The sequence below is a fragment of the Pteronotus mesoamericanus genome, unplaced genomic scaffold (genome assembly GCF_021234165.1).
Source record: "Pteronotus mesoamericanus isolate MK-2021 breed Mesoamerican mustached bat unplaced genomic scaffold, CSHL_Meso_final scaffold_54, whole genome shotgun sequence".
NCBI classification, from domain to species: Eukaryota; Metazoa; Chordata; class Mammalia; order Chiroptera; family Mormoopidae; genus Pteronotus; species Pteronotus mesoamericanus.
This window is the reverse complement of record NW_026555321.1, coordinates 67,441,363-67,458,146: the sequence shown is the minus strand read 5'-3', so window position 1 is coordinate 67,458,146 and position 16,784 is coordinate 67,441,363.

Below are 16,784 nucleotides of genomic sequence, written 5' to 3'. Positions count from 1 at the left end.
GACTTGAACAGGCAACTCACCAAGGAAAATGTACAAATAACCAATAAGTATACCAAAAACCTACTCAACATCTACTGGTCATCAGAAAAATACAAATGAAAATCAAAGACATCACTAGACACCCACTATTGTGGCTAAATTTAAGAAGAAAGACAAACACCTAATGGTGACGAGGATGTGACATTTTTGGAACTCTCAAATATTGCTGCTGGCAGGCTTAAATGTTACAATCATTTCAGAAAACTTTTGGCAGTGGTGCCTATAATGTTAAATATGAAGGTATATGTTTGTGCTATAAAACTGCTGTGGCTGAGCAATTCCACTTGGGTGAGTAAGAAATAAAAGCATATTTCAACACAAATGCTCTTGGCGGGTTTATTAATGTTAGACCAAAACTGGAAACAACCCAAATGTTCTTTGGTAGAAGAATAGATAATTAAATTTTGGCATATTCATACAATGAAATACTATTCAACAATTAAATGGGACACATTGCTCATGCACAGAACAACACAGATGAATCTCAAAACCTTTGCTAAGATAAAGAAACCATGCCTGAAGAATACACACTTTATGACTTCATTTACATGAGGTTCTAGAAGAGAAAAAATTATCTATATCTCTGGAAGGAGAGCAATTACTGGAAAGGGGCATGAGTGAATTCTCTGGAACAATGGGAATGGTCTATATCTTAGTTGAGGTGATGTATTCATGGGTAGAGGCATTTGTAAAAAAAAAAATTACTGAACTACATTTATCATATGTACATTTCACTGTATACAAATTATATTTTGGTTACAAAAAAGTTATAGAGGGATAAAAAGGGGTATTCTAAATGTGTCTTTCCTCAGTATCTGCAGGAACTGCAGCTCTAGGTATGGGTGTACCCAGCCCATCCACATCCAAGTGCCCTCCTAAGAAGTTCATTATGGAATATCACACTATCAAGTTCATGGCAGAAATAGAGACCTTGCCTCCTGTGATCTCCAAAGCCTCAGCCAACAGAGCCCAACCTGCCCACATTTCTGCCTTTGGTTTAGTGAAAAATCACTCATCACAGAGTCTGACAAGCTCAACACATCATAAACAATGAGAGCTCCCTTTTCTTGTTGCAGCAGCAGCTGACTTAAGTGTAAATCATCTCACAGATCAAAAATCTTCTTCATTCCAGGTTTGTAACCCTGAGACCAGACCTCAACAGACACCTTAAAGCCTGCTGTCCATCGATTTTTGTTCTTATAGCCTGCAAATCTAGCAATAAATAAATAATCATGCAGAAACATCCACTTTGCATTTGCTTTATTTATTACATTTTTAGGTGTATCTTTTGATTTTCAAATGGCTTCAATACACTCAAACATATATTGAACATCAAGTAAGTTACCATGGAAACAGAATGCAGCCACACATTGAGATTTTCAAGCAAGTAATTCAAAAAACCCTGGAGCAAAGGATAAGTGCTTGATGAGGTCTTGGCCCACCTCCCACCCCAAGGGAATATCAAAATATAATAAACTACTAAGTCTTGAAGTAAAAGATGATTATTATACAGTGAATAGTAGCTAAAAGAATATGACATTTTCTGCTGTCTCTGATTATCAAAATATGCATTATGATATTAGTTTTATGGGAATATCAGGTTTCGATTCTCTCTGTGTTAACTCACTATGTCAAAAAAATAATAGTTTGAAAATCATGTATGTGCTTTATTGACAATATTAGTTGCACTCAAAAATAGATAAATAGAGAATAGAGAGATAGAGAACCATAGACAAAATTAAAATAATCCTTAAAGCAGCTCACCAATTAGGGTTCGGTGACCCCTGATTCCAAGGAAGGGCCCAATCATGTATGATAAAAACCCCAGTAGTCTGTAAACTACTAATATTGCCACTCTTCCTAAACAACACAAATGCATCCTTGTCAAATCATGAAAAAGTGGTTTTCTGACCTCTTTCTAAACACACCCAATGACACGAAGCTCACAGCCTCAAAAAGACTAATAGTTGTAAAGTGTGACTTTTTTTTTTACATTTTATCATCTGGTTTATTTTCTGGACTATATAAATATTTTACATAAGCTTTTTGGGGGGTGAAATGCTATATTGGGAGCAGTACAGTTTTTAAAATATGAATACTGCAACAGACAAGAAAGATTATTTCTGAGGTTGACTTTCTTTTCAAAATTCTGGTTACAACTCTAACTAGATATATGTAGATTGACCACTTCATGACTATGCCAGTTTATATTCCCTCTTAGTAGTAGAAGGTCTATTAATAATTCTTAGATTTGGTTTTGGTGATGTGACATACACACTGAAGGAGAGTTTTACCTTTATATAGTTTTCTCAACATAAGTCTACCAAGACACAAATCAGGACCAAACCTTCCAGAATTTAGTCTCTTACACCAAGTCACCACCTGTCTCTGGTGACTTTTGTAAGAGACTAAATTCTGGAAGGTTTGGTACTGATTTGGTATTTCTTCTTCAGATTAGCAAAACTGAGGGAAAGGTGAATTTTAACTTCTTTATCTTTTACAGCTATTTTCACAATATCAGCTTATAACACCTTCAGTGTCAAAAATCAAAATTCTTTATACTAGCATAGCTTCTCATACTCTATAAATTCTTTCCTATGAGTTTCCTGATTTTTAGACAAAATATAGTTCAATTTCAAGTGTTTCATTAGAACCCTGATTCTGTGGAAAATTCAATGCCTTCTACAAGTAAATCTATAATGATATAATAGCTTAGAAAGAATACAAGATTTAGAGTCAGAAGAACTTATCCTGAGTGTTGAGTTTGCTGGAACTCAGTATCCTGAGTACTGAGGACCAACTATGCAATATTGAATAAGACACTTCATTTCTCTAAATCTAAAATTCTTTATTTGTAAACTGGAGATGCTAGTCATGTTTAGCTCCTGAATTGTTGGTTTGTTGGTTACATTTTTAATGATAATGCATGTAAGAGCATTTTTAAATCATAAAATAATAGATAATTATAATACTCAATATTTTGAAGCTGGAAATTATCACTTTTTCCCCTATTTCCTCCCACTAAAAATGAACTGTAAGCTTAGATACCATAATAGTAACATGGGATTCTAGAAATAAGGACCACAATTCAATGATGAAGGAAGTCTGTGCAATCAACACAGTTTAAATAATAATGACTATCATGTATGAATGCCAAATACCAAAAAAAACTTACACTATATACTTTAATCCTACCAACAATTTTATAAAGTAGATCTTAGCTCCATTTTAGAGGTGTTGTGAGCATATTGCTTTTATCCCCAACATCACATCCTTGAGAGAAATACTTACCCCGTCCCATGCCATCCCAGTGAAGCTTTCCATCCCAGCATCCAGACTTCCCCAGCCAATGTGAAAAACCGGACCAATTAAGTCGTCTCCTTGTAGATCTCCATATGAACTTTGAGAGAAAAGCTCCCTCTCCATGTTGCTAAGAGAAGAGGATTAGAGTCTGAAGCTACAGGTGGTCATCCTGCCTACTGTGCTCCATGGACCTCCATGCAGAATACAGTCAATCAGAGACAAACAGTATTGAGTGAGACAAAGCACCAGCAGCATCATTTGAACCTAATTTAATCAAAACCAAGCCTGTATGAACCATTCTCTGGGGTCCAAGTTATAAAAGCAATAAATCTCTTTTCTGTGAAACCTATTTAAATTACTGTGAAAGTGCCCTGGAAAGAAGTAGACTTTCCTGTGACACAGTAAAAAAGTTCCTCATGCCTGAATTTTGTGTTCAATTCCTGAAGTAGAGCTGCTGACCTCATCTGTCTACTACTTCACTGGATTTTGTGAGGTTCTGTCATCCTGATTTCATCTCCGAGGTGACACCATGCAACTAATTACCACAGTGAGTCAATCTGTTTAAAACACTTGATTATTTATGTCCACAGCCCTTTGAGAGTGAAATTAAGGACTACTGAGTCCCCAAGGAGTTTACTAACTTCTGAGGACAAAAAAGGAATGTATGTGCAGTATGGACAGAAGAAACCATTGAACATCAGAATAAAATGAGAAGTATAATTACAGAAGGCTCAGATTAAAACCTGTGACTGTGAAAATTCATTTGCATTTAAGATTACTGATATGAGCTTTAAAGAAAAGGGTGTCTACTTTTCAGCTGATGCATCAACAATGTAGACTTACAGGCAGTCCTAGGCTCTGGGTCTTCAAAGAAATGAAGTATGGTCACAGTCATTCATTCAATTCATACAACAAACATTTATTACGACCTACTATGTGCTACACAATGTTCCAGGCAGATCTCAGCTTCATGAAGCTTATATTCTAGTAGGTAAGTCAGAACATAAGTAAGATAAAGGTGTAAAACTTTAAGAAAAGGTATAAAAAAGATACGTTTATTAGATGTGAATCACACTATGAGAAAGTTAAAGCACTGGAAGAGTTTGGAAAAATTATTGCAATTTTGGAAACAATGACCAAGGAAGGCCTCAGTAGGATGATGAAATTTTAACAAAATGAAGGTGAGAGGGTAAATCATGTGAATATTAACAGAGAAAACATTTGAAGCAAAGGAACATCAAGTGCAAACATTCAGAGATGGGGAAATACCCCTCCAGACAAGCCTAGAAATATTTCATGCCTAGAAATAAGTATATCCCAAAAATTTCAAATTATTTCAAACAATTATACACTCACACACACACACAATCCATGTGTAATTTAATTGGGGAGCCTAAGAAGTATTAAAATCACCACATACACACACAGGTACTAATACCCATAAGTACTGATCTGGAAATTGTAGACATGTATTTGATTTTCATCCAGTAGACAATGAAGATCTCTATACATACCAAATTGTAAAATCCATAGATAAAATGAGGACAAAGAATAATGTAAGACTTGTACTTCTCCTCATTATTATGTACTTTGCAACTCAAAGAGGTATTAATAAAGATACAATTTCTGGGGCTTTGTGAGTCTTCATTAAAACTTTGTACAGACATCCTTGTGGGAATTCCATTTCCAGCCATATGTCCGAGATGTGCACAGTGACAATAATACAGAACACTAAAAAAAGTTGAATAATTCAGGTTTTTAAAAATCAGTAAATCCATAGGTGAACTAGCAGTTGAGAAAACAGTTTAAGTCCTGAATACAAAAGCAATTCATAAGCAGGCTCTGGAGAAACCATTAGCCCTGGGGACATCTGATAATTCTCGCTAGCCTAGAGCCTGAACTTTAACAGCAAAATGAGGACAGCAGACCACAGTATGTTTGTGGGCAATGTGAGACCCTACATAAAGTTAAGACTGCTGAAGGGTAACCTATCACTAAGTGAATCAGAAGACCCTACCCTGAAGAGACTCATCTGTCTTGACCTTGATTGTAGGTTAATGACAAGAAGAAGAAGAAAGATTCTCCTCTGAAAATCTTTAACTACAATAATAGAAGCACACCTCCCATGTGGTCCAGAAACGTCCACTTTAAAAATTTCTCAGAAGTTTGATTCCAGGTTGTTTTACTCTTTCAGCACCCATAAGAAAGAAAAACTTCCTCTCTCAAAGAGGAGTCAATGTTCAATTGAAAATCTCAAATAATTCCCAAATTAAAAAGTTAAAAGGAACCTAAATTCACAATCAAAACTCAGCAAACACAGAAAGAATCACTGTGAACAGTGTCTGGAAGAAAAAAAAACTTGAAACTTGTTTCTGTGGTAGAAACAGACTTGGAAACACTAATTATTGGCCATATCAGATATAAAACCTGAATTAAACATTTTAATATGTTCACAGAATAAAATGGGAAATGGAAATTTTGATAAGGAAGCAACTATTAAATTTGATCAAGCAACTTGAAAAATAACCAGCTAAAGCATTTAAAATCAAAAACATATGCCAGTTATGTTGGTTTTCTGGAAGTAATTGGGTTTTGATTGTTGCTTGGCCGTTCTTTGGTAGGTCCTACCCTCAAGCAAGTTGACTGAGGGACACTCTGTCCACCATGTCTTGTGTGTTTTTGTGCAGGTGCTCCCAGAACAAAACCACAAAGCCCTGAAAACAAGCCCACATCTACTGTCATTGTTTACAGATCACATTATTGTGTACACAGAAAAACCTATAGACTTCACCAACAAAACTACTAGACCTAATGAGTAAATTTGGCAAAACAGTGGGATACAAGGTCAATATTCAGAAATCAAAGGCATTTTTGTACACCAACAATGAAATATCAGAATCAGAAATCAGGGAAAAAATCCCATTTGCTATAGCAACAAGGAAAATGAAGTATCTATGAATAAACCTAACAAAGGAGGTAAAAGATCTGCACTCAGAAAACTGCATAACACTGAAGAAATTAAGGAAGACACAAATGAATGGAAGCATATACTGTGTTTATGGATTGGAAGAGTTAACATCACCAAAGTGTCCATACTACCCAAAGCAATTTATAGATTTAATGCAATCTCTATTAAAACACCAATGACATCTTTCACAGATATAGAACAAAAATTTCAAAAAACTTATATGGAACCATGAATGACCCCAAATGAAGCCAGCAATTTAGAGAGAGAAGAACAAAGTAGCAAGGATCACAATACCGTGCATCAAACTATATTACAAAGCTACTATATTCAAAACAGCCTGATACTGGCACAAGAACAGACCCATAGACCAGTGGAAAAGAATAGAAAGTCCAGAAATACACCCAGGTCTATATGGGCAACAAATATTTGACAAAGGGGACAGAAGCATAAAATGAAGCAATAATAGCCTCTTCAACAAATGATGTTGGGAGAGCTGGACGGCTACATGCAAAAAATTGAAATTGGATCATCAGCTGACACCATACACAAAAAGAAGCTCAAGATGGATAAAAGACTTAAATATAAGTTGCAACACCATCAAAGTCCTAGAGGAGAACATTGGCAGGAAACTCAGATATCCCAAGCAGCAGTTTTTTCACTGATATGTCTCCTAAAGCAAGGGACATAAAGGAAAGAATAACCAAGTGGGACCTCATCAAAATAAGGAGCTTTTGCACGGCTAAAGAAAACATCAGCAAAATGAAAAGGGAGCCAACTGTATGGGAAAATACAACAGATAGAGGTTTGATCTCCAAAATATATAAAAACACTCACTCGACTCCACTCCAAGAAGACAAGTGATTCAATCAAACTATGATACATTTACACAATGGAATACTACGCAGCAGAAAGAAAAAAAGAACTACTAAACTTCACGACAGCATAGATGGAACTAGAGAGCATTATGCTAAGCGAAATAAGCAAGGGGGCGAAAGACAAATACCATATGATCTCACCTATAAGTGGAACCTAACCAACAATACAAAGATGCAAGGAAAATAAGACCAGCAACACTGAAAGGGAAAGAAACCAACAGAGACAAGAGGGAAGGACGGAGGGGTATGGAGGGGAAAGGAAGGGAAGGGGCAAATCAAAGAACATAAAGTAAGGACTCATGGACAAAGCCAAAGTGGGGAAAGATTGAGGGAGGGAGACGGGGGAGGGAGAGGGGGAAAGTGGTGGGGGGAAGGGGGAGACAAATGTATTTGAAAAAATAAATTAATTTTTAAAAACGATTTTATGAATACACAGTTCCTTTCACAGTCACCAATACTTGATACTACCAATACTTTTAGTACTTATTAATCTGATTGTGACAGTGATGTGCTATTTTAATTGCTACTTGATTATTTGCTGAAACTAAACCTGTTTTTGTATATTTCTTGTCTATTTTTATTATTTTTGAAAAGCTTTAAATGACCTCTTGGTATTTTTTATCCATTTTTTGATGAAATGTTTGTAGAATTTTTGCCCTAAAAAGAAACTATTAACCCTTTCTTTACATGTGATGCAAATACTTTCCTATTCTATTACTTGTCTTTTAGCTTTCTTTATATTACTGTAGTCTTTTTTTTTATTTATTTTCTTTATTTTTTCAAATACAATTGTCTCTGCCTTCCCCCCTCCACCTTCCCCTGCCTTTTCCCTCCCTCAATCCTTCCCTTTTGGTTTTGTCCATGAGACCTTGCTACACGTTCCCCGACCCTCCCATTCCCTTCCTTTTCCCCACCCCCCTCCATCCCTCTTGTCTCTGTTCATTTCTTTTCCTTCCAGTGTTGTTGGTCTTATTTTCCTTGCATCTTTGTATTGTTGGTATATTACTGTATCGTCTTAAATGTTTAATATAGGCATATTGTCAATATTTTAATTTATAGCTTCTGGGTTTGAATATTTTACTTCAGGGTAAGAAAAATATTAGTTTTTTTTTCTCCTAAAACTTTTTAATTTTACATATTGACTTTTAACTCACCTGAATATTTTTTGTATTATGTGTGAAATAAGGCTCTAGATTTGTTTTATTTCAAGTAATAGTGGTCCACGCACCTTATTTGTTAAATAAGCCTTATTTTCCCTATTGATTTGAAATATCAATTTAATCACACATTACATTGTTAGACAGATATATGTGTTTGTTTCTAGAATGTCTATTTTATTTCATTGATCTCCTTGATTATTTCTGTACTGGTGTCATGTTGTTTTAATTGCTGAGACTTTATAATGGATTTACATTTTTTAATATTTTATGTCATCCTGACATTTAAAAAAAGTCAATAAATAAAATCAATCTGCATTATAAAGTAAAGAAAGAAAGAAAGAAAGAAAGAAAGAAAGAAAGAAAGAAAGAAAGAAAGAAAGAAAGAAAGAAAGAAAGAACTCCTACCTTTTGCGACGACATGGATTGAACTGGAGAATATTATGCTAAGTGAAATAAGCCAGTTGGTGAAAGACAAATACCATATGATCTCACCTATAAGGGGAATCTATTCAACAAAATAAACTAATGAACAAAATAAACCACAGGCATGGAAACATGGAACAGACTGAAAGTGCCCCATGGGGATGGGGAAGGAGGACAATGGTGAAAGAAGAAGTGACTAAACAAAGAACATGTATGAATGACCCATGAACATGGACAACAGAGTGGGAATTGACTGTGGGAGTGGGGGGTGGGGTTGGATGGGTGAAGGAAGGCATAGGGGAAAAATTGAGACAATTATAGAATAAATATGATTTAAAAATAAAAAATTTTAAAAAAGAAAAAAATTAAACTTAAATAAAATTAAAAATGCAAAAGAAAAAAAAGAGAGAAAGAGAGAGAGAGATACTACTTCACACCAGTCAGAATGGCCATAATAAAGAAATCAATAAACAAGTTCTGGCAAGGTTTTGGAGAAAAAGGGAACCCTAATACACTGTTGGGAATGCAGACTGGTACAGCCACTGTCGAAAACAGTGTGGAATTTCCTCAAAAAGTTAAAAATGGAACTGCCTTTTGACCCAGCAATTCCATTGCTGGGATTATACCCTAAGAATCCCGAAACACCAACTCAGAAGAACCTATACACCCCAATGTTCATAGCAGCATTATTTACATTAGCCAAATGCTGGACACAGCCTAAGTGCCCATCAGTAAATGAGTAAATCAAAAAACTGTGGTACAATAGAATATGACACAGCAGAAAGAAAGAAGGAACTCCTACCCTTCACGACAGCATGGATGTAACTGGGGAGTATTATCCTAAGGTAAATAAACCAGGAGGTTAAAGACAAATACATATGATCTCACCTATAAATGGAATTTAATCAACGAAACAAATGAGCAAGGAAAAGATAACCTCCAATATTTAAGGAAAAACAAACAAACAGTAATGAGAGGGGAGGAAGGAGGGGGATAATGGGGAAAGGAAGGGAAAGGGTCAAGGAACATGTATAAAAGACCCATGGACAAAGCCAAAGTGGGTAAGGATTGGAGATGGGAGGTGGGTGTGGGTTGTGTAGGGGAAAGTGTTGGAGGGAAAAGAGAGACAAATGTATTTGAACAATAAAAGAAATGAAATCCATAAAAAATAATAAATAAAAATATAATAATTGATGTTTAAAGCTCTGTGGATCAGTTAAAGAGTATTTTAGAAGATAGAGGTAGATTTCTGAACTAGAAAATGTTTTCAAATAAATTGTTCAGAAATACAGAGAGATATAAACTATGACAGAAAGATTAAAAACAGAAGATAGAGAAGACCCAACCCATGTCTAGTCAGATTTTAAGATGGAAAAATTAATTATAACTACATCTATAAAAGAGATAAATCTAAAGAAAAATAAAAGCATAACACAAAGTTTAAAGAAAGCAAATTCCAGAAGAACAGATATAATGTGATGTAATGTATATAAAGTTCAAAAATGGACAAACAAAACAACTTAGACATGTAAACATGTGGTATAATAAAAGAGAAAATGAACAGCATGCTTAACACAAAACTGAGGACAGTGGTTCATTCTGGGTGAGACAGAAATGCATTTAGAAGAAAACTTGAGGAGTTTCAAAGGAAGTGGTAAGGTTTTTTTTTATTAAAACAGATCATTGATGTCCAAATATTCATTCTTTTCTATTATCATTGTTGCTGTTAAAACTGTGATTGTACATTATATACATGCTTTTATGTTTAATATATATCACAGAAGACATTAAAAAACACATGCATAGAGAATGAATGAGACTACTCTAGTGAAAAGTATGAAGTGAATTTCTGGAAGCAGCAAGTATCTGTAGGTCAGTCTTACATCCAGATTTCTGATTTTCCTGCCTGTGTGCAAATCACCCTCATCCTGTAGAGTATTGATTTTACCATGTGAGAACTACATAAAATAGGATCAGTTTTTTACAAGTCTTGCTGACAAAATGTCAGGATCTACAACTGAATGATTTTAAATGATTCTAAATTATTTCTTAAATTTGGCATAAGACATAGATCATGAATTTTCCAAGTTATTCTGACAAGCCAGGCTTTTTCCTTATACTACAACATGCACAAAGACAAAAAGAATAGAAACCCCAGTGGAAAGTCAGATTATGCAAATGTAGGTACCTTCAAGAGTTCTAGAAAAGACTGTATTTTAAAAAGATAAATGGAAGATGTTGGAAGAGCATTAGAACTAAGGCTGGTCTGAGTGACTGAGAGCAAAGACAGACCATGAATACATTTCAGAACATAAGGAGGAATTTGGTGAGGGAGGGGGAGAAGGAAATGATTGTGTAAGGATGTTCCAGTTTTAAAAACATTTTGATCCTTTAGACTCTGAAAAATCATTATTTAATTAGCCTTATGTTATAAAAAAGAAAATATGTATCAAAGTATATTGAAATATTGTTAAGCTGTTCAATAAAATGTTTATTCTTTAATGTTTATGAGCCGTAACATGGGTGAGAGTCACTAAACTACAAAGGCTAGCTTTCAAGCACAAAACATTCAGTATCCTATTTTTATGCCTGCATTTTTGCCCTAATTTCTATGAAGAATTGAGAAATTTACTTTACTTATCTCTATTCTCTGGTAGCTTCAGTGCCACGTCACCCTGTGGTGTGAAATCAGTAATGAGAAGGAAGCTGATTAAAGCCTGTGGGACCAGAGGCTGACATGAAACTCAAGATGCTGAACTGTTTTGCAAATAAAATAACAATATAAATTTTTAGATAATTTGGATTTATTTTATTTCTAAGATTTAAAAAATGAATTTCTGTTCATATTAGAACTAAAACATAGAACCATACAAAGATAACAGAATCAAAGCTAAAACAATAAATGTTGCATCTCTATGAGAGTCAATAAATAAGATGTGTTATACTTTGTTACTACATTTATTGGGTAACACTGGTTAATAAAAATTAAATTAAATTAATTTCATAAATAAGAAAGATGTCCTACTGCCCCTGTGTGATAGATCATGTGGGTTATGCCTAGAATTGGCTGGGAACATGTGTTCTTTTATACAAATTTGAAACAAAAGTCTAGAAGTAGACTACCTAACCCAAAAATAAGCATCATTTTTAAACCAAGTTCATCATTCCCACTGGGCACATTTTTTTCTGTTTCTGTTTAAGCCTAGATCCTAGAAATGGATGAAATGAAGAACTGGAATCTACACTGGAGGCACATGATGAAAAACTCTTTTAGGAGAGAGAGTTAACATGGATTTATTCTGGAGTCCTCCAGCCTGCCCCAGTAAACAGCTTCATATATGTGCAGGGTAGGATCCTTTTTCAATATTAACATCTTCATAGCTGTATTTCTCCATTTGACCTTCAGACTCTCCAAAGCTCCACACACTTCCAAGCAGTTAGGCTACTTCTACGTGATTGTTTTAGTCTGTCCAGGCTGCTATAACAGAATACGATAGCCTGGGTGGCTTATAAATGACAATCTATATGTCACGGCTCTGGAGGCTGGGAAGTCCAAGGTCAAGGCATTGGCAGATTCAGTGTCTGGGGAGGGCCCTCTTACTTGTTCATAGTGGTGGTCTTCTCACTGCACCCTCACATAAAGTGAAGGGGTGAGGGAGCTCTCTGAGGTCTCTTTATAAAAAGGGCACTAATTCCATTCATAAAGATTCCCCTCATGAGCTAATCACCCCCCAAAGGCCCTACCTCCTAATATCATCAAATAGGTTTCAATATAAGAATTTGGGGAGAACCCAAACATTCAGTCCATTGAGTCTTCAAGACTTCTTAGCTTTGACTTCTAAAAGGAAATGGAAATTGGAACTTGGGGCAAACTTTTGGGGGGAAAATAAAGACAAAAGAGAATGACGCTCATTTTTAAGTCTCCATGATGTGTGTCCAGACTGGGAAGGGAATTGGAGGACAGCAAATGGAAGAGAGTAATGGATATTAATGTACCGTTGAGATTGAAGGATGAAGGAATCAGTGCAGGGCTACTCAGAAAGCAGAGTTAAGCTACCAAGGGTTGTGCAGGACAAATTGATCATTCTATCCATGCTCAAGTGAATCTGAATGTAGCAAATAACTGACCTTCTTACTGGCCTTCTTATGGGACTTCCCCTTGGTAACAGCCAGTATTTCAGATCACCAGTCTCCATGTCCTGAGAATTTGCCTAGTTCCCACATGCTTTATTCCCCATGGACAAAATGCTAAATGCATGTTTTGCTATATACCAGAGCTGAGTAAGTCAGAGAGAAAGAAAGAGGACAGTGTCCTAGACACATAGTGATCTATCTGATGAGGGGACAGCTATGGAAAGTACCACTAAATGTTTGTCTGGTAGAAGCAAAGTTTAAAAAGAGTAAGTGCCATTCTCTCCAGACTAGAGTCCCTACCACAACCCTCACTTGCATGTGCCAAGAAAAACAATGTTAGAACAGTAAACACTTACCATGCTTTATAGCATACAAAAGGTTTTCTCGTATAACTTCATCTTCACAGTAACTCTGATAAGCAGGTCAGGTCCTACTGTTATCCTCAATTTACAGATAAGTGAAACAGAGCCTCTGAGAGCAGAGGCCCAGAGCACACAGAAAGAACAAGATGGCTGAACCAGGACTCACCTGGTCTTAGTGCGTCTATTCTCCATGGCTCCACTGTTCCTTCACTAACACTCTGGCCTACTCTGAGGCTGCTATGATTTAAGGGGCAATGACAGGCCTTTTCTCCCAAAATATTCCTTTCCAGACCTTTTTTATATCCCAGAATACCCACTCTTCGAGACATGCCTGTAAATTTAGTCAAAGTCTCCAGGAGCCCCTTGGTAAAAGGAAACCATACATAACTCATTCATTTAATCCAGACTCCCTTAACTGAGACTTCCGCAAGATTTGACTACTGCTTAGAAAGTTAAATGAAAGAACAGGTAAAGTAGTAGTTAGTATGGAGTTGAGGCTCAATAAATACTTGGGGTGGTTTTCCAGTTAAAAAAAAAAGTCAAGAACTTTTAGACCCCATGACATAATCCCCTTTCTTTCCAAAAAAATTTAAACCAAATAAATAAAGTAGACATCAATAATATAATTTCCTGTAACTTCAATGGTAAAATAAAATCTCAGAAAAAAGTTTTCAAATCTCAACAAGTCTGAGTCTTTCTGAAAATAATGAGCATATGCAATCAGTAACCTAAGTGAAAACAGTTTGTTCACCTTAATTCTGCTGCTAACAGTAAAATACTAAAAATGATTTTCACTGAAATTACTAAATTTACCTAGCTCTGCAGCACAAAAGACCCTGGGAATACATAAACCTAGATTAATATTGAATGAACAACAAAGGATGAGCAAAACTTTCTGCTCACCTCACATTGAAAACACAAAAAATAAGCTGAGGAGAGGAAATGAATCAAATCAATGGTTACTCAGTGCCAACAAGGCTTTGAAAATGTCACTAAAAAAGTATACTTTAATAACAATACATGAAAACTGTGCTGAAAAATTAACTGAGCATCCTGTGAGAAAATAAACCCCTGCCTGCATAGAAAGTTGAGGTCATTTTTTATAATAAATTGCCTTCCCCCATCAGGCAGATGGCTGTCTCAGGTTAACTGAGGCAAAGGTCATGGACTCCAAATGGTAAAAACACAGTAATTTCCAAGATCTTACCACTCACCCCACACTCACCCATAAATATACAAGTGGCTGTGGCCATACATAAAGATTACATGTTTAAATCAATGTAGGTGGTTGTGCAAAACTATCAGTTCACATAAAAATTCTGCTCCATAGCATTTATTAGAACATATTTGTTTTTGTTGTTTGTTTCTAATTTAGGATACATACTAGGCATAACTGGGATTATTCAAGCTGGGCCAGGTGACCAGTTAGCAAGGATGTCATGTCAGTTATCTAAGGACATCAAGCCTGTTTGCAACACCCTGTACTTACTTCTAAACTTCTTAGAGGCTGCAGAGCACAGAAGTTAAAGTACCTGGTAAAAGACAAAAGGCCACAAGAATACAAATGGTGCTGGCAGGAAAATTGGCCATGGTCATTCTTTGATACTAATAACTGAGTCATTAAATAGGAAAAAAGTCCATGTTTCTATGTACAATAGCATCAAAGTTCAAATTACAGTTCATGACAAAACTGGTGAAAGCAAGGCCATAGAAGAAAAACTAGAAATTTTTGGCAAAAGACACTTCAAAAAGAAAAAAGAAACTGAAGACCACCGATTTTCTGATTTGGAAAGACAAGAAAGTAAAGAATCATTAGGAGGGACTCTATAAAAAGGGGAAAAAAGACATTTAGGGTATAAAGTTAAAATGGTGTAGTTGTTGTGGAATTTAAGATATGTCATTTTTGAAGATTTTAATTATTTTAGTGAGTCCCAAGCAACCTCAGATTGTACATTTATTGTTCTTTCCTTCTTTGGCATTCTGCCAATGTGATAACAGTGTAACTGATGTGTAACTGATACCTGTTAACAGGTAGTTTAACTAATAACAGGCAGATGTGTATTGGAAAGAAGTGTGGAAGATGAGGTCATTCAAAGGGTTGGAGCTGGAGGCTGGTCATCCTCATTCTAATGTCATGACTCAAAACCCATAATCACCAGGGTGAGGGCAGGGAAAGGGTAGAACCAGCCAGAAGCGGGTCTCCAGTGCCTGGAGGCCAGTGGGATTGGCCAGTGCAGGGCAAGGCAAATACATTTTTGGGAATGAAAATCAGGAGACAGAAAGTATATAGACATTGAGCATATGCAGGTATGAGCCACTGTGATAAGCACTCTGTATACTGTCAACTCATTCATTGTTCACTTCTACCCTATTAGGAAAGTATTAATATTCTTTCATAGTTACTGTAATGAAACTGAGACCCATAGAGGTTCCAGATCCCTGGTCACATGGCCAGTAACTGGATGTGGGGATTATAAATCCCAAACTCATTGTCTTTCCATACATCACACTAGCAAAATGTGCTCAGGCATAAACAGATAAAGATAAGTGACAAGTGATGCCAGAGACAGAAGCCAGTTGGCAAAAATAAATCAAGCCTGGATGGATAAAAACAATGAGGTAAGTGGGGTGAGTGTGAAAATGCAGAGAAGGGCAGGGAGTGTCTGAAAGTCACAGCCAGACTGTCCATCTGAACTCAGCCAGAAATCCAGAAACCAGAAAGGAATCAAACACCATCGAAGAGAGTGGAGGCATGAGAAAGAAGGCTGTTTTTGAAAAAGAACCTTAGACAAAAATGCTCCTAAAACTTTGGGTGCTATTACTACACTCTTGTCTTATATTCTTCATTCTTATTTTTAGGGATCTCAGTCTCCCTAATGGAGGAGAAGAAGGAGCTTTTGGCTTCCTCACATCATTCTCCATTCTAACATCATCAGCACTACAATATGGTTAGGAGCTGTCCAGGGTCAGGTGCATAGCGAAGTAACAACTGAAGTGAAAAGGCTGAAGAGGATTTAGAAATGAGTCACCACACTGTTTGTTGTTCGCAGATTTTGGAAAATTTATTTTTCCATAGAGTCCATGAATTTCCTTACAGTGAATGACCCACAAGTCATGGGGATCATTAGAATAAGAACAAAAAAGGAAAGAAGACAAAATAAGCAAGAGGAAACAGCCTTCCATCTTGCAGACAGCAGCTAGCAAGGTCATATTTAGTCATTTTTATTAAATTTTTGCATTTGGACAAAAGTCCTAGCTTAGTAATTTTCCACATGAAAGCATGAAAAACAATGTCTTAAAACTAAACAAATCAAAGAGTATATGCAAATGCTATTTCTACCAGGTCATTCTGATAAAATTTATCAAGTGAGATTAAACATCCCAGAGGAAATGCTTCTTTTATTTCCATAACCCATAGCAAACATCTCTAGTTGCATACACAGGAAATAATCTTAGGATCTGTTGAAATTCATTGCTCCTAAATATTAGACTCATTTTCTTTAGACTTTGTTTTTAAGGG